General features: G+C 37.7%; 1 long non-coding RNA gene across 1 annotated transcript in view; it reads left to right on the top strand.

The window, feature by feature from the left end:
• The window catches only part of LOC137858713 (uncharacterized), a 50,832-nt gene extending 32,066 nt beyond the window's left edge, over nt 1-18,766 (top strand). The window contains exons 5-8 of the long non-coding RNA XR_011097942.1: nt 2,592-2,787; nt 5,607-5,707; nt 7,796-7,951; nt 17,035-18,766. This is a non-coding gene — a long non-coding RNA (uncharacterized lncRNA). The remainder of the gene's footprint in view (nt 1-2,591; nt 2,788-5,606; nt 5,708-7,795; nt 7,952-17,034) is intronic.
• Nucleotides 18,767-19,645: the final 879 nt, after the last annotated feature.

Below are 19,645 nucleotides of genomic sequence, written 5' to 3'. Positions count from 1 at the left end.
TCATGTGGTTTTAAGCATAACCTAATCCTTCATAATTTTGCCAAAGTGTTTTTTTTTGCCTCAAGATTTTTTTTTGCCTCAAGATTTCCAGCTTGGCTTAAGCCACTTTTCAAGCCTTTGTTTGATTATTTCTGCTATGTGGTTGGATTTATTCTCTCAAATTATTTGAGTTTTGATATCACAGTGTTTTTTTCTGCTTGAATCAGATAGTATGGTATTTACAGCAGTAGGACCTATGTAATGGAGCACACTTGCATAACAGCTAGTGCTTGATATTTTTCTCTGTGATGTGCTGGGATGAGTACAGGTAGCTAGAACCAAGAGGTGCCAGTCTCAGCAATTTTAGTTCAGGTGCCATGGAAAAGATAATCAGGAGCACTTCACAAATGGAGCAAAAAGTTTTGTAAACTGAAATTAGATAAGTGTGTGTGCCTTAACAAGTACGTTTCTTCATGTTTTGTATATTCAGCTTTTGTTATTGTATTCAATAAGTGATAGAAATTGGAGACTTGCAACAAACAGGTCCCAGATACAACTGCCTTTTGTACCACTGTATGCGTTACATTATTCGTATTTTCCCACTGCCCTGTTCCAGGTAATATTTTGACATTCCTATGCCTCTTCTTTTTAACATACGATGTATTTCCATGGTATGTTAATGTATATGTAAACATTATGAAATTTCCCTTGAGCTGTCCTACAAAATAGATATTGTGCGTAGCACACCTGTAGAGTATCTGTTTGTCCCGCCTTTGTCATTTGATCTTGATTTCCTACCTTTCCAAGATCCAGTAAAACATCCCTGTCTTGACCTTCCCACCCTCTTTCAACCTTTCTCCAGAGAACTGATCAATACCTACTGATTTTCCTTTATTTGGATGATGGATAGCTTTGGATAACTCTGTAATCTACGTTGTTGTCCTGTCTACCATCAAATTCTCCAAGCACTGACCTTCATACCAGAGTTCTTCAGACATCATGCAGAAACCATGCCTATTACCAAATGGTTAAAGAAAGTCCTGGTAGATTCTCTTGTTAATTCATTTAGATTTCCTGAAATAGAGAAAACAAAACAAAATAAACCTGAGACGTTTGGAATTCTGACCTCTTGTAGAGTTCCACAATGCTTCACCAGCTGGGTGTTATTTGATCCACTTCTGCGTTTCTGTAATCTGTACTTGACCTAGTTTCAAGTGTGATCCAGCCCTTTCCAACAGGTTACTTTCACGTGACTGAGTGGTTAAGTACTTATAGGAGATGCCTAAGTGAGAAAATAAGGTATTTACTGCCCAAATAATATAAGTCTGGTCTGAAGCTTGCTTTCTGGTGCTCCAAAGTGACTTACACAGGGTCAGAGATGAGAGAGATCTTCAGGGGAATTTTTTATAATCCCACAGAAAGCCTCATGATTCCCCCTTTTACTCTGTAGAAGCAAGAAAAATAAAGGCAGATCTGTTCCCTGCCATATAGGCAGTCATAATAAAACATAGGGTAGAATATACCTACTTGTGCTTTGAGTTAGAGTCAACATACAGTGCTATTTTGAACTTAAGGAAAGTGAAATAATGAGCAATTCTTATTTTTTAAGGGAGTGGGCACTGACCAAATGATGCTAAATCTGACTTCAACAGCATCCAGCTTCCAGAAGAGAGGCTGCTGGAATTGCCTAGGCACTGGTTAGTAGCTAGGAGGAGTTTGCTCTCTATGTTGAAGCTGACAAGCCTGAAAAAAAAAGTGAATGATTTTAAATAAGCACCAGACTTCCACAACACCTCCAAAATTAGTCTCTAAAATATCATTATTAACTACCTATTAAAATGTGTTTTGATTTAATTTCAAATCTATTTAACCCACATCAATTTGTAGAGCTGTCTATCTCTGTTATTTTGCTTTATGCTTCACATTGTATATATTTGTACCCAGCTGTGCACATGCTTGGATGCATCATGGGTTGGCCTGTATAGTAGAGTCATGAAGTATTTATGACTAGATCTTAGTCTCAGATGGATAAAATTGCACCAATATCTTATGAAGAACACAAAATTGACCAACAGCATGTTATAAATATGCCTGAATTTTTATTTATAATAATTTAGTTGAGAACACACATTGGTACCAGGGTCTATAAGACCTGTTGAAGTGATCTTTATTTTAAAAGGACCTTGTCTGTATAGCTTCTTCACATTCACTTTAGAACGCAACAAATAAAAAACAGAAACAAGTTTCTGATGGAGCATATGTGCTAATTTTTAGCATATTCTCCAGACAATTTTCTTTCAAGGCTTGCTTGTTAAAAGTCAGTGTTCCTCTGTTCTCTGGTAGTGTTTAGAAAGGACTTGTTATGAAGGGCTTCTTAGAAAAGGTAGTAACTTTTTCTGTATAATTGCATACTTCTACATATATGCTTTCTGATGTATTTTAGCACATTTTCAAATTGAAGGAAATGTTTTCTTGAGTCAAAGGAAATGCTGATAGTTGTGTTTTTAAACTGTTAAATATAGTTACACTTTTTAAAATAGAAATCCAAACAATTTAATTTCTAAATAGTCAAAGTAAAGTATTTTGACTAAGAAAATGTATTTTTCCTTCAGATAAAGTTCTTCAAAATCACGATAAACTCCTGAAGCACCTCTCTGATACTGGCGAGTGGGAAACAGCAGCTAGCAGTCTCTCCTGGCTGTGTGGCTTTTAAAATAAAAACAACTTTCAGTAGTGGTGAACTCTTCTCAGCCTTTGAGTGACTCATGCATGGCACCTAGGAGACTTGGAGACTGTGTCATTGAGAAGGTAGAGTTATTTGACGTATGTTAATATAATTCTCAGATATATACATGAAATATAATTTCATGTGTTAATATTATTTTCTACCCTCTCCCAGTATTGTGCTATTTGGAATTCTTTTGAGCTATCTGTTACAATTATACATGTTAAGAGCTTCAGCCAAAAGCTGAATAGTTTGAATGTTGCTAAATATAATGCAGCACAACAATGCAAAACAACTTGTGAAAAATATTCCTAGGTCAGTAGGATTTCTGTTTGATTTGTTCAGTTTTCTGCTTCATCCTTTTGAAAAGTGCCATACGATGAGTAGAGAGTAAGGCAAAACAACTTAATTGGATTTTGTGATACTGAGATTTGTGCTATTTATAATGTAGGTTCTTAATTAGTCTTAGTAGCCTTAATTCCTAGAACCAAGGGATTATTTGGAAATTTTAGCTTTTTTTTTTTTTCTGTTCTTCCTTTTCCTTTTCCTTTTCCCTTCTTTGTTTTTTCTCCTTTCTCTCTTTTTCTCTCTAACAATGTTCATGCTTCCAGGGCTGCAGAGGAAAGTTTTAAAGCATGTTCTGTATTAAGTGTTAAGGAAAAACAAAACAAAACAAAACAAAAAAAAACACTTCCTTACTTCATTATTTTAAGGCCAGTTCAGGTTTTCAGTGGAATGTATAGCAGGCATAGATATCAGCAGGACTTCCTGGTTTCTCATCTGTAAGACCCAACTTGTACTTCAATGCTGGAATAAACCATCCTCCCTAGATTGCACCGAGTCCTCATGAGCGTAGAGAGAAGGCACATCTAGAGAAGGCAAGATTCTGGACCAGCACCACATGAGGAGGGAAAAAAAAAAACAGGTTTCAGGCCTCTGGCTGCTGCTGCAGAATCTTCTGTTACCTCATCTCATCAGGTCTTTGTCCTCTGCAAACAAAATGAACACCAGGTACAAATGATACAGAAAGTGTAGTTGAGGGAGATGTCATAAGCTTATATTCTTGCTTCCAGTCAGTTGGGAATGATTGTTTGAACTCAGATGTTAAGACTGTGTTCCCAGTTTGAAGTGTGAGTTTGAAATCCAGCATTTCAGGCAGCAATGGAAAGAATTTCATCATGAAGGAAAGGATGTAAACTGTGGAGCCAAAAGTCTTCACACATCGTATCTGTTTAAATAGACATATACATATATTGACATATTATTCATGAAATGTGCTAGAGGTTTTTGGATTTTTTTTTCCACTTTGTAGAACAGTATAAATTTTGTATTCACAGGAAAATGACAAGCTATTTTTAAGTGATAGCTTCATGTCAGTGCAAAAGGCAGCAGTTGTTGCCAGAGGAATGAAATGCCCACTAAAGATGGCAATTTAACTTACACTATGGGATTTCTGGATACACAGTGAATTTAGCCATGAAAAACTGTTCTTCAGCAGAAGCATGCACTTTGTCCTACATTCAGTTTATAAACATCACTCAAAATATCATTGTCTTTTTCTGTGTGTGTGTGATTACTCTCAAGACAGGAAATGGGCATTTCCACACAGCTTGAAAACTGTGATCCTTGAAAACCTGTCTTTACTCTCTGTCAAGGATGACTGGAGTAGATTACACTGGAGTATTAAAAATACTAGACCACAAAAACTTTGAACCATTTCTATAACTTAGCTACCGTAATAATGGTAACTCTTTTTTTTTTTTTTTAATCTACAAGATGGAAAAAATGTCAGCTTTCTTATTTTTTTAATAAACAATCACTTTATTACTATGAAAGAATTTACTTATTCCTTACAATCTACATTTATCAATAGCACTAATGTAAAAATAGAGCAATTATATTTAAATGACAGAGCTAAATATTGTGTCAGAGGTATGAAGCAAATGGCATTGTTACTCATTTCTTGAAGAATAATTTTCTTCATGAAAGCTACGTTCTCAGGTTATGAAACCCAGCAGGGCCTTTCTGTCAACAAGCTACTAATTTCAAGTAAATTATGTAATCCAATACATAGTGTTTCTGTACTTCATATGGGTATGTACACATTATGTCCCTGCTCAGAAAAGTTCTTAGACTTAGGTCCTACTTCTCTGCATACTAATGTAAATCTTTTTAAAAAAATAAAAAAGGAAATTAACAGTTAAGCCATTCAGCTGTTCACCTGCACTCTACTCACTTGGCTACCTCCATTCTACTACTTCCCACACACATCTCCATCCTCCACTTGAACAACCCACAATTATCTTTATAATAAACCACTATGTTTATAATAATGGAGCTCAGAGCATCATCTATCAGTTTGCCTTAAACTTCCCATTGAATGGCCCTGTTTTCAGTTATTCATATGAGTGAATTTCAGATATTTAATAGAATTTCAATTACTTATAACCTTTATCCAAATGATTTTTTCCTACATGTTTAACTCAGTCTGAAATTTTGGGAAAATTGCCACCAAAGCATTTCAGCTATTTTCATCAGAATTGCTGAGGCAAGGAATGTGAATTTACTCAAGTTATACACTGGTGACTGTTTATCTGAGAATCTAAGAATTTTTAGTTGTGCAGGGCTCTGAAGTTGATCAAAACACCAAGCTTTTTGCCAAATCTGTGAAATTCTACCCAAATTTAGCTATGTCAGAAGCACATGAGCTGTGTGTAGTTTTGCCAGACTCACAGCTCTGAAACATGAGAGGTCTACCCTGAAGTTGTAGTGACAAACCAGGGCTTTTCGTTCCGTACCAGTTCTCAGTTGAACTGAGTGTTCTGGTGGCCAAGCCTGGCCCCTCGAAACCAAGGATCCTTTTTGTTGCCTCTCTTGTTCATTATCTTTTGCATCTTTGCAGGACCTAGAAGTTCTAATTACCAGCCAGAACCACCTCAGTGATGTACTGCAAAGCATGGGGAAAATAATTACATCATGCTGTGAAGGACTGGCACCAGTGAGGTACAAACAAGGGGAAACCCTCAAGAAGCCCTCCTGTTGGGTTGGCTAGCATTGGCCTGGCACCCACACTGGCCCTTGCTGCAGCTTCTGAAGGGAAAGTGAAGTTCTGAGGGGAAATCTGAACAGGAAGAACATGAGGGCTTTGCAGACACCAGTAGACAATTCCTTCTCCAAATATGAGGGGAAACAGAGGAAAGACTGGGCTTGTTTGAAAGCATTGCAGTCAGAGGAAGGTACCTTGGGTCATAGACTAATTGGGAGCAAGAGCTGACCTTTTGATATTGAATATAAGAGGGTCAGTGGTGAGCGGATAGGCCACAAAGGGCTTTGAATGTCAAGACAAGTCATTTGTGTCTAATTCGACTGAGAAGGCTACAGAGAGCCAGACTTAGGGCGGGGCCCGGGAAGAAGATTTGTGTCAAAGCTTGAGAGAGGGGGGCTGAGACTGGGGGCGGCATAGGGAGTTGGGAGAGCAGGGGAGGTGGCTGGACAATCTGACTGAGATCAGCAATAGCAATGAAAGGGGAAGGGAGGAGGGGATGTTTGAGGCAACCTTCGTATGAATGAAAGCTTGACAGAAATGGCAGCAGTTTCTGAATTATTATAATATATTCCTAAGACATGCCAATTCAGGAGTTCACAATGCAGCTGTTGTTTCTGAGGGAATGAGAAATTATTTTACCAATTTATGCAAAGGACTATTAAAAAGGTGGCAGACGAAGAAAAAATATCTACATAAAAAGGAACGTTAATTGCTCCATAAAATGACTCACTGAGTGGTTCAAAAATCTTCTCATGCATAAATATCAAAAGTTTTACTGTTGGGGTATTTTTTGTTTGTTCCTTCATACTGAAAGAGTAATTCTCACAGGCCAGTATCTCCAGAAATAGTAGTAGATGCTTTGGAGATTATGAAACAAAGCAGGTATCTCCTGCTTTTAGCTTCCTGGAACTGGAAAGTTCTGGGAATTGAAAGGGGGATTTTCATTTCCAATTTCTGTATTTACCTATGGACGTTTGTTCAAAGTACTCATCATGTGCTTAATCTTCACTTTACCTTTGGGACTATCAGAGGCATAACTTTAGCTGAGAAGAGATCTTTTGTCTCCAAAACCACAATATATATACTTTCAAATTCACCGTCCATGTAAATTATCAGGCTAAAGTAATATACATTATGAGCAATGGACTTCCGGTGAGCTTAAACACTACTATAACAAACGGACACTATACCATCAGCTAGTTCCCTGTGAAGGTTTGTCAGTTGCCTCTGTTCTTCATATGACCACATATGAAGACAATTTGGAAATGTGTTGCTGCCTCCAAACCATGTCTGTGGCTGGCAGTGCTCTGTACAGTAGAATACAAAACTAATAATCCTAGCTCTCTCTTAATGATCCTGTTGCACAATGGGGTTCTTTTAATAATATCCAAAAAGTCCAGTGAAATGTGGGCTTCATCCTAGTGGGTAATGGGGCAGATGTGGAACCAAAATGATGCTGGTTTTGTGGGAACTGTCTAATTGTTCAATTTAGCACTGAGGCTGATTTTAAAGCAAGGTTCTGCAAAGAATTAAACACCGACAGAATTTGCGGGGGTGTCTTTTAGGCATGTGGGTGGTTTGTAACAAATCATAGACTTGTTCTTTTATTTCTAAAGCAGCAGCTGGATGTTGTAGTTAGGCAGGTGTCTATAAGCCCCAACTTATCAGCTCCAAAAAGGAGAGCAGTTTTCCTGAGGGGGTAGGTAAACTCACTGCAAGACTTGGGAGAAATCAGGACTTTGGGTACCTTTAAGTTTTACATCTTAAATACCAGAAGTCACTTCAGGTCCATTTTCTGTGGATATTTTCTATCAGTGTTTAGATAGATAGTGTGAATAATTGGTTATCAGAGGATACTGTCATAGCCTCTTCATGGATTCTGCTCTGAACAGCTCAGTATTAGGCTTGATCCTCATGAAAGCATGGCGAAGGAATAATATAAAGGTATTATTATGTGTCCAGTGAGGATGTTGTCACTGGACCACAAACTCTTGAAGTGAAATGACCACTTAACTAGGAAATGCTTATGTGTTTATAAATCACAGGTAGCAAGAACACAGAAGGTTGGACTGTGAGATGTGTCAAAGAAGTGTGAGGAGAAATGGAAATGTATTATTGATTCCAGCTGGAAAATAAGCTAAGAGTTGGAAAATAGTATGCTTCTCCTGAAATACTTGCTTTCTCTCCAGCTGGTTTAGAAGGTATGGATATGGATTAGCTGGGAATTTGAATGGGAATGTTCCTCTAGATAGATGGGAAACACAAAAGCATTATTAATAGCATGAGGTTCTCTGTGCTTTTCTCTTTGTTTATTTTTGTATATGTTTATTTATATTTATGTTTATTATGTTTTGTTAGATTTATTTATTTTATATTTATTTCTGTTTATGTTTATATATAATCAATATAAATATTATTTATATTTATGGCTGGTTGTGTTAGGGTTGGGTGAGGGTTCATATGAAGGTTTGCTTGCGGGCCGGTACCAGAGAAAATTATTTTATTTTAGTGGATGATTTCTGTGTATTGTGGTATAGCACCTCATATCTGCAAGGAACTTTATTCTGTTCTATTTATACATTTACCACAAGATGTAGACTCTGTCATAATAGGAGAGTGATTCAGTCACCATTGCCTTCAAGATGCTATCCATGAAGAAGGGGAGATAAATTCCCTTCCTAAATGGGGTTGATTTACATGCCACAAGTGTAACAACACTGTTAAAAATCAAGGAACAAATTATGTTCTTCAGCTGCCAGGAGTGCCCAGTCCAATGCAGGTCCCCTTGTTCTCACTCCAGTGATCCTCCATTGCTGTCCTGTAGCATATCAGGATGAGTGGCTGCTCAACCTACCTGATTATTTTTTTCTGCTTTCTTGTCCCTCTTTGTCCCTCACATCTGATTTCCAGACCCACAATACTAACTTCCTCCTGCTCTCTTTGCCTCTCAGAATAACCTGTCTGTCTGGTTCTGCTCCACTGCTCTAGCATCCCACACAATTATTCACTCAGTCCCATGCAATACCCCCTGACTACCTCAGCCCTCTATGCAAATTTATCTTCTTATGCTTACTTGATTCTTCAGTGACTAGGATTATAAAAACAAAACAAAAAATCTTGTAAAATATGTGCAAGATTCTTCATTTTTTCCTACTGTGCTTAGTTTTAGGAACTAGGGCAACTATTTGCTCTTTCATCTTTGCTCAAGAGCAGTTTTAATTACATAAGTTTTCTGTAGCACATGAGCACAGTGAAAACTTTTTTTTTTTTTTTTTTCAGACAGGGTCCTTGATGGCCTCATCTATTCTGCTTTTCTTTGGCCTTTCATGGTAGCTCTTCAGTGCTCATTCTGCACCTATATGTTCAATATAAAAATATCTCTAAATAAATTTTCATCTACTTTTTCTTCTATCAATTTGTCAAATGAGCAGAAACCTCTAAAAAAAACTATGAATAACTGCCCTTTATAGAGGATATGAGTGACATCTTTTTATCACATCTCATGATATATGTTAATTCTGATGAGTACTGCTCAGGAACAGTTTGAGTAACACTTCATACACTCATAATTGTTAATGCAAGCAAATCATAGTTAAAAATCTATGCAAATTTGCAAATTCTTTAACATGTATTCTGTAAGGACTTTCTGCCCACTGTCCTCTTATTTTGTGATCATAGCTGGTGTTTGTGATGCTGAAAGATTATGTTCACACTGTTGCTGGTTTTTTTTGGTTGGTTGGTTGGTTGTGTTTTTTTTTTTTTACAACAATATACTTTTCAGGTCACATTTTAGAAAATATTCCTCCTCAAGAACCCCCACTCTCCCATAAGGCTGATAAAGAATAATGGGTGGCTTTAATTTATGATGCTAGTGCAATATGGTGCAAAATCTCACTTTCCTTGGTAGTTTATTCATAAGAAATATGAAATGAAATGTCCCAGAAGGTGTCTGTATACTAGCTTGCAAGGAGAATTTGCTCTGTCATATAAAGAGAAGGAATCTCTCATTATTAAAGGACCAAGATTTGGAACATCTGAGTGCTCTTTGATGTTATTTACTCACTGTTGGCTTGAAGCCAACAATAAAAACTTTAAATGTGACAGTGAAGCATTGGGCCCTGAGAGACATTGTAAAAACAAATTGCCCTTCTCGTTCCTCCTCAGTTATCTCCATCTGTGAAATGGGAATAGCCTGTTTGTCAGAGCACACTTGTGAGATATAATTCATTAATGTCTAAGAAACGGTTTTAGAACATCAAATGGAAGTATCTGTTCAAGTATCAGGTATTATTAGGTCTGAAATGAAAGCTATTATATATTGCTGCATCAGGAGCTACTTGAAGTCTCTTATTCTATACAAATAACGAGCGGTACACGAGTGATTTTTATCTTGTCTTAATAGGATAGTCTATCGACAGTGCTGTAGGAGTGGTTTGTACTGTTGAAATGACATTAGGGAGCGCTGCTAACACACTGAGCAGAGTCACCCATTCCAGAAATGTTTTGATTTGGGGAGTCAGAGAACCAGGAAAGAAAGAAGGTACATGAGAAAAGAGAGAAAGGTAAGACAAGGATGGTTGGGGCAGGCAGGAGGAGAAGGGGTGAAAAGGAAGAAGTAAGGCAGAGCAGGGCAGATAAGCTGGGGAAAAAAAAAAAAAAAAAAAGGAAAAAAAAAAAGATGATGAGAGAAAAAGGAAAGAAATTTAAACACAATCTTTTAATTAAAATAAGAAGTCAGTTGGATGTGTTTACTGAAGAAAAAAAAGACACAACACAACTTAGAAAAACAAGGCTGTAATGCCATCTTGGGGTTTCTGATGACATCTCAATCCAGCAGAGCTTTGCTCATTTGATTTGTGAATGTCAACAGAAACCCCTTGATGCCATTGAGGCTCGCAGTTGCCTCTCATTGATTCTGTATTATTTCAACAGTGGAAAAATAGCACCTTTATTTTCACAGCCAAAGTATCTCACACTGTGATAGAAATGTACATGTGCTTATTGAATATCATCTGTTCATTTTTACCTAACTTCTTTGTTATCACTATGGATTAGAAAGATATGTGCTCTTTTATGGCTATCACGTGAAAGACTATTTGTCAAATATACTTTAGTCCGAGTCTTCATTAGCCTAAGGAATATAGACTATTCTGTCCAGCTGTCTTATGCTGTTTATTATTTTAAATTTACCTTATTGGTGCAAAAATTACCCCAAACAAGCCTCTTATTGATTCTTCTGTGTTGTATCCATTTTTCTCATATTTCACAGACAGAATAAAACCTGTTTTGTGAAATGAGTGAGAATCTGCACTATTTATTCATGAGTATGTACAGAATTCTGAGCCCAACTCTGTAACATGCAGTATGTCTTCACGTTTTGCTCAAACACAGGAGGTTCAAAGGTGAAATCAGTGACCAAGTAATGTGTTGTCTCTCTCAGACTTGATTTCTACAGATTTCAGGTAAAGAGTGCCATTGTAAAATGCACAGCCTGAACTATACTATCCTGTGCTTGTGTCAGAAAAACTACATGAATTAATTGCATCAAAGACATAGTATTCTACTATGATGATAGTGGGAAAGGTCAACATTTAAATTATAAAAAAATGTTATCCTATATATAATATTCATAAAATAGACAGTCTTATTATTGAGAAATATTCAAATAATCACAACTTTCCAGTAGGAATTTTTTCTTCAGAAACAGCAAAAATTTTGAAGAAACATTCTATGGTAATTGAGCTGACATTTCTTTGTGACGTAAAATAATTTTGTGACAGAGGTGATTCCACATATACCTAAAACTTCCATGACAATCTAGCCTACCTAGTCAGGGCCAAAATCTCTTTAGTGGTGGGAATTTCACCACTTTTTGTTTAGGCTGACCATGTGTTTCTCTGTCCTTACAGCTAGGAATCCTTTTTGCAATTTCTCAGATAAATCTTCATGGCTTCAGGCTGAAATTATTGGGTTTTGTTCTGCTTGTGGTGGACATGGAGAAAACTGATCACTAACCTCATCTATTTTGTAACCATTATTTTTCAGTCTTTCCCCATCGGTCATGTTTTCAGAATTGCTCTTTTTGTTGTTCTCCTATGAATTTTCTCTCAGTGGTCAATACAACTTTTGAACGGTGATGCCAAAACCTGGTCATCAGTTTTCATGCTGGAACCTTCTAAGTATTGTGTGGATGACCTCTGGTGTCCTGCTCAGATCCTGCTGCTAAGATATCCTAGATTTACTGTTTTATATGTTCCCATTTATGTCTCACTGGTGACCTGCACACTGCCTTTGGCATTCTTCATCTGATTCTGGACTGCAGTGCTGCTGTCTGTTGTCCAGGTATTCTTTATTTTGTATTTGCATATTTTATACTTGCTACCTAAGTAAAGGACTTAGTCTTGATACTAGAACCCCACAGCTTCTTGCACTGGGTAAGAATTTTGAATTTACAGGCACTACACATTCTGGCTGAGGGAATGTATTCAGTTCTGTGAATTGCCATGAAACCCTGTCATCAGTGCAGTAGAGGGTTCTTCTTCCTAATCCTAAATTAATTTGTATATATATATTACCTCTCTTTTTTTTTTTTTTTTTTGGGGGGGGGGGGGGAGGAATTATTTCAGAACTTAAAAATTATTTTTCATTTTCTTTTTTCTTTTTCTTTTTTTTTTCTTTTTGGCTTAGTAATGAGACTTTATTCTAACAGTCTTTAATTATCAAAACTTTATTGAAAACATCAAGAGTTATATGAAGACACACTTGACCTGGAGTGAAGTATCAGGAGTTTTTAAACATTTAACTTATAGTGTATATTAGTATGAAACTAAGTTGAGCAGAACCCATTAATGTCACAGTGATCGGTTACCAATGGAAATAAATAATTCATGATGAAGGGAATTAGTCTAATTAGCAGGCAGTTTGAGTCCTTTGATAAAACCCAGCTCTAATTCCGTGAAGGGCAGGAAGTGCTGTCATCAGTCAGCCCTGAAAAGATTAGCATCTATTATGAATGAGGTTAGACACCCTAGTGAAGTCATGTGTGTCCTGGAGACAAACTTAATATGTTCCAGAATGGGACACAGTTTGTCTCACCAACACATCATGATTCCTACTGGGCTATTGTATGTAATAACAAGCAAAGATCAGTGCTCCTTCCTATCATTCTCCCCCTGTCCATCATTCTGACAACTGTGCAAATACATTTTCCATGCAAAGCAGGGAATGTACCCTGAATACTTGTAAAATTGTATGAGATGTCAAAGAAAATGTGTTACCTTTTCTCAGCAACCTAAAACCAAAGCAACCAAAATACCAGTGAACAAAAGAGGGCTTAAAACACATCTGGCATATATATGGGTTATAGTGGGAGATGTATCAGTTCAAAGTATGTTGATTCCATTTGAAAACACTATTGTCATCTGTCATAAGACGTGTTGATAAAGCTATAGCTGTAGCTATGCATGATATCAAGGCTTAAAATAACTAGTGATGCTATAAGCTTATTGTATTGGATGGATATATAGAAGTAACATCCTGGAAAACTACCTAACGTTCTGGAAGGAAGGCAAAAAAAAAGGAGAAGATTCTTTGTGTTACATATTTTCATTTACAAATGTTAACTGGTTCATTTGAGGAGACTAGCTGTGAGCTGTGCAAGCTTCACAGTTTTGTACTACATGCTGACGCAACATCAGCTGTGTTTCCATTTTTGCTTATGAGCCTTTTGAAATTATATGTTTCCGTTTTGCAATTTGATGCAATAATGAAGAAACTCCACATTTGTACGTTATTGTATTGCCTGTTTTTATTGTAGGAAATTAATTGCTCCTTTTATTTATGTTATTAAGGGGGGAGAAAACAATTTTGCTGTATTTTATCATTTGCTGTAATAATTATCATACTAGTAATACAACGGAAGCCTTAGAAACAGAGTATATTATGTTCAAATGTCTGAACAGCTCTTAATATGCTGACACTTGTGGCTGGGGAATACTGGTGTTCAAATGTACGTCGAGAAACGTAACAACAAGTTACTAATAATATCCCTGATGAGCATAAGTTGATTTATAATTCAGAAATGAAGAGGAAAAGAATAAGTATAGTCAATGCAATAAATTATTTTCATAGAAACAGAACAATATAGTAACTAAGCTGGCCAAATACTAAATAATAATGGAGCATTGATATTGCAGAGAGTGTCAGAATCAAGTGCTACACTAACCTGAAGTACATTCCTAGATGAGATTAAAAAAAAATAGTGACCTTCTCTGAAGGGTTTATTGCTCTGAGTACCTGGAAGAAAGATACACAGGTTAGTCTGCCTTGATTTGTTTATTTTTGTCTAGAACTTGCTGGCTAGTAAGTCTGGACAAAATTCAGTTGTATGAGCTTTTTTACTGATTATATCATATCTTATTCTGTGTGCCTCTCTAAAATGACCTATGGTGTGGGTATGCCTGAGGCTAGTGAATGAGTTCATTCATCTCATTAGAATGGGTTTCTTTATACTTATGTGTGAACAGGTAAGTGCTGTAACTATTATTAATATTGCTGTGTTGGTGGGGCATGATCCTTAGAAGCAGAAAATGTATGTTCTGGAAAACTTTGAGTATTATACATCAGTTCAGGCAATGGACCAATATACCCTGAAGTCACGTAAAACAGAGGAAACATGAAAAGACTGTAACAAAAATATGTCACGATACAGAGGAGCTTCCTGTATAATTCACTTTTACATGTTAAATCCTCCATGGATTTCACAGGCTGTTTGGTACGCTTCTTTCAGGTTAAAAATACCACTGAGTATAGACATAAGAATTTATCAAAACATCATTTGTTCCATATACTCCAGTAACACCCATCCCAGGTAATACTTTGGTAAAGTATTCTGCCGAAGAGATAGAGCAATGAATTCCTTCTTCCTAAAGCTTATGTCAGGTAGTTTTCTGTCTGCCTTTTCCTGCCCTGTCTAAGGTAGGTTGAAATGCTTCAACATAGACACTTTGCCTTATTTGACTGAAGAGCCATATACTTTTCAGCAGCTCGTGTTTTTTTCCAGATTATTCCCTTCAGAATTCATAGGGTGAAGCACAAGGTTAGGGATGAAGGTTAGTGGTTCCACCGCTGGTTCCACCCAGCTTTGCTCCATGATTCTATTTGAGGTTTCCACCAGGCACTGCTCAACATGACTTGGTGCATCACAGTGGGCCTGAGTCATGCGTCACAAACAAACCCAGCCCTTTCAGTCAATATCTACAGGTTACAGCTTAGTTGTATTCCCACTGAACAAAGATATATACTTCAAGGGCAACCATAGTTGCTCATAGCTGCTAATTTTCCTTGAAGAATGTGCTTAAGCAGTACTCTGTCCTTTCACTACCAGGAAGGTGACGTGGAAATGGCTAATGGCACAGCATGTCTGACCCTTAAGTGTACTTGCATTGCTGTATTCTCTTGACAAAATCTAAGTTCTTATCCACTGGGACAGGTGGACCTGCTGCTTCAGTAAGGAAAATGAGGGGAGGTCACAGTAGTTCCCAAGTCATGTGACAGAGGACACACACTCCAGGCAGCCGTGCTGCTAGGGAGCTGCTCTTTCCCCTTCTCCTGAAAAAGGGAATTCTGCAGGACTTTGATATTCTAAAAACAAGCAAGCTGGTGAAAGAAGATCCTTTCATTGAGGCACTCTTTATCTCAGCATCTGTCTCACCTGTCCCTTCACTGAGGCATCCTTACAGGACATAATTCATTAATCAATTCCTGTCCTTCCTGCTATTTTGTAACCGGTGTTTACACGTGTCATCCCATGTCTCTGTTGTCCTTAATCCTTACTCACACCCTCCCACAACACCAATACAGTGAGATACTGCAGTGAAGGGCATGTCATCTGCATTCACAACTAAATCTATAACACACTGAACCATTTTCAAGGCTTACAAAAATGGCTGTTCGTCCATTCTCATTAACTACTGATCACACTTTTGATCTGTTCTTGCTGCATGTTTTATTCAGGACTTCTGGTCATGCCCTCTTGTCATATCGCTGTGAGCTGTCTTTTTTGTAACTATAAGGCTGTTTAGATCTTTTTGTAAATAACACAGAGCTAAAATTGTCCTAATGAGTCTGGCATACTGGTGAAATGCCCACTCTCAGGTGTGTCTTTGATTCACAATGCTTATAATGTACTGAGTGATGTAAACCAACCGCTCTCTGTTGTGTTGTCCCCATCTCAGACCAGCTTGTGTTCTCAAATACTTGCTACAGAACATTAGATATTGGCTGCTTCTACTGGACAGAAATACGTAGCAGAAAAATGCATGTCCCTAAGTTTCCCAATTCACCATAAAATTAATCTATTTTTTCTGCAAGTAAAATAAATTCAGGCACTGCAACTCTCTCTCATAAAGTTTTCTCCAACTCATAGAGAGAAAGCAATGAAGAATAGCAGAGAAAGGGGAATACATACAGATTGAAGTATATGTTATTGACCTAGTTTTCCTGTATGTTTATCTGCATCCAAACCAATGTAATTAAGGCAACGGGATGGAGAGGGACTGAAGTAAGGTTACAGAAACAGTGGTCAAAAGGGTGTTCAATTCTAAGGACATTGCTGGAAGTATGAAAGCAGAGCAGCATGACAGGCAGGAGAAAGAGGGGATCATGCAGGCTAATATTGCAGGGACATAGGGGAAACAGTAGGCTATGAAGTCAGCAGTAAACACTGAAAGAGCACTCCTGAGCCCCATTAAAAAGAAGCTGAAACTTGACATAGGCAAAACAATGGGGAGGAAGCCAAGAATTTGAAACAATACTGGAAAATAATACTTCTGGCATTAGAGACAAGTAAGCTTTTTGCTGCTTAGTTTTAACTAGTTGTACTGCATATCACAACCTGCCTATAGATGAAAAATGCAGCTCGTGCTCTTTGTGTGAATCCAATCCAAAGCGGGCATTATGGCAGCATTTCCTGTATTTTGAGCAGAATAGAAGCCCTGGTTAAATGGAGTGAGAAATACAGACATTCTCCTTACTGTAATCCTTGTGATGCAAGAGGAGGAAACAGGTTTAGCACCAATTTAAACATCCCAAGACACTGCTATGGCAAGTCTGCAGTCCTGGTCAATGGGAGATTTTTGTTCTTTCCATGTCATGAATTGTAGTGTAAGTAAGTGCAGTAAATTAAGCTCTTATGAAGTCTCCAATTAATGCAGCTTCTGTACTTATTTGTTGGAGATTGTCTCAATTTCTGATATTTCTTTTTCATCTCCATCTCTACCTGCAGTGCCTCAGGACGTCTTCTGTGCTGCTGCTTTTTCTGAGAGTCACAGCATCAGCTGGAGCCTGCTGAGACTTCCTCCAAAAGAAGCAGCAAGGAAAACTCACCGGTACGCTCTTTCGGTTACTACACTCAAATACCTGGTTCTCATCTGTTTTTCCATAAATAATTTTTAAAGCAGGGAGAGGGGACAGAAGGATGCATATGTTTATTAATTGAACTCAGATCCCACCTGGCTCAATTATAATGTGCAACCTCTGTGATGCACAACGCACTGCAACATTTTGACAGAACTCTTGTTGTCGAGGTGTTTGTCACTAAACCAAGTAACAACATGACCTTCTCCTGTTATATCATCTGTGTGAATGCAAATTGTATTTTATCAGTGCACCAAAAATTTGAAGCTAACAAACCTTCTTTGAGCAGTGTACTGTAACTTCTTTTGCATAATTAAACCAGAACCCCCCTTCTGGACAGGTTCACTCAGCTTTGCCTTCCCTTGAGTAATACACCTTCAGACCAGTGCCTTGTTTTGATGTATTACAATGATAGACTGAAGAGTTCATGTAATACATCATCACAGTCAGCTGTTGCTGGACGCCAAGGATTGAGAGACTGAGCCAGCTGTTTTTCTGATGTGTTCTGGTAATGCATCACTGGCCTATGGAAACTGATAATGTATTACTTCAAAATGACACTACCCAGAAAAGAAAGAGTCCAGAGGTGCAGACTCTGTATAATGAGGCATTCCAAGTACTAAACAGGGCTGCAAACTCCTGGAACAAGATGTTGGTAATAAATCAGCTTTCTATAGTATTACATTAGCAGTGTGGCTAGACGGGTATGCACAGACACTGTTGTGTGTAATCTGATTTCCAGTGCCTCTTTGTGATTCTGCTTTTGTGCAGATCAAAGATAACCCTAGCAGCAGTTTTACCTTCACTTCTCTTACAACCAAACAATTCACAATGCAAGCAACCCAGAACAAGAGACAGGGCAGAGTTACACTGTCTCAAGAAATTCAGTGAGTTGGGATTCTTCCTCAGTTTGGAGCACTGTTAGAGCCACTCGGATGCCACTCTTCCAGTAAACTGAGCCCATTTGAAGCAATGCCAGTGCTCCTCGCCTTTGCCCTTGACAGGAGTATTATGTCCCACAGGTGCAAAATAAGCTGGCCCAGAGGGCTGCAGTTGTGACTGACTTTTCTTGCAGGTTGACTGAAGGGGAGGAAGACTCCTTTAGCAGTCTCTTCATCCCCTCTCTGTTCCTTTTCCTCTGCCAAAGAGTCAAGCCAAGCAATAACTGGTCCCCAGTTATTCTGAATTAAAAAAGAAAATTATCGGAACGGGTAGCAATTCTGAACATGTCTGCCTATAAAACTCTATCTCCTTGATGACACAGGTTTGTGTATGTGTAAAAATAACATTTCCTTGAATTTACTTTTAGCCTCAGGTCCATCAGCCACTTCACTGCCTTGGCACGTATGACTGTTAATGAAGTAAGCATCAAGTTCCAGCAGAATAAAATCACTTTCACTAAACAACACTCTAGAGCTTTCTGTAACAAATGAAAATCTATCAAACTCTGCTTGTAAGAGAAAGAAGTGTAGAGACAAAATTATTTTTTAAAGCTGTGAAGTACATTTCTACCTGTAGCTCTTCCAAATACTTCTGTTTATTTTCTGTTTCTTTTGTTGTTGTTGTCATTGTCTTTGTAGACTGCTCTATAACTTTGTATATGTAAACCTCATTATATCAATGGCAACCCCTGAAAATAAACAGATCCTGCCCTCAAACTTTACTTTCTAGTTATGGGAGGTTTAAAACAAGGGCTAAGTATATTTTCCTAAAAGTAAGTATACTTTTCTGTCCGTAGTCTGACATTATAAATCATGGTACTACAAGACATTAAATATAGTTTTGTGGCATGTGATTCAGAGTCAAAAACATTCCAACCTCATTTACAAAATAGTCAATAACAGTAAAACTCATACTGCTGGCTTAAATGTAATCAAAGATTTTTGAGAGACACTTTTCCTGGCATGATTTATATTGGATCAGGTAGTTTCACAGCCTATCCTTTCACAGACGCCATAAGGACAGCATAAATGTTGTGTCAAGTACTATGACTTACCCAGCAGAAGCATGGTTGTGTGCTCAGATCTCATCCCTTGGCAGCTCCCTTCATCCTCAGTACTCCAGAGAGCTGAGTATTATCAACCCCTGCCTTTTCATCTTAAAGCCAATGCTTAGCACTTTGCAAGGGCAAATTCCAGTGAGTAACATCTGTAATTTATTTCCTGCAGTTGATTGTGGGTATATAATTCCAAGTGCAAATGATCTCAGTAAACTACCAAAGATTTCTGCATTATAAAAAAGAAACACAAGATTTTTCTGTTCTTGCTTTTTTCAGACCACCTCATTTCATCCCCAAGATTATATACATGATTGGCAATCAACCTTGAAGCGTCACAGGAACATTTTACTCAGTCTTGGCTGCTTGTCTTTTATTTTATTATTATTTTTAAGATATTTTTGCTTTTCCTTTAAACGTTCTGGCTAAAGAGTATGTAGAACAAAAGATCACACACTGGGAGTTTGGCTTTCACGGGACCGGT

The sequence above is a fragment of the Anas acuta genome, chromosome 6, assembly GCF_963932015.1.
Source record: "Anas acuta chromosome 6, bAnaAcu1.1, whole genome shotgun sequence".
NCBI lineage: Eukaryota > Metazoa > Chordata > Aves > Anseriformes > Anatidae > Anas > Anas acuta.
The sequence above is the reverse complement of the archived record's forward strand: the minus strand, read 5'-3'. Positions and strand labels throughout refer to the sequence as shown.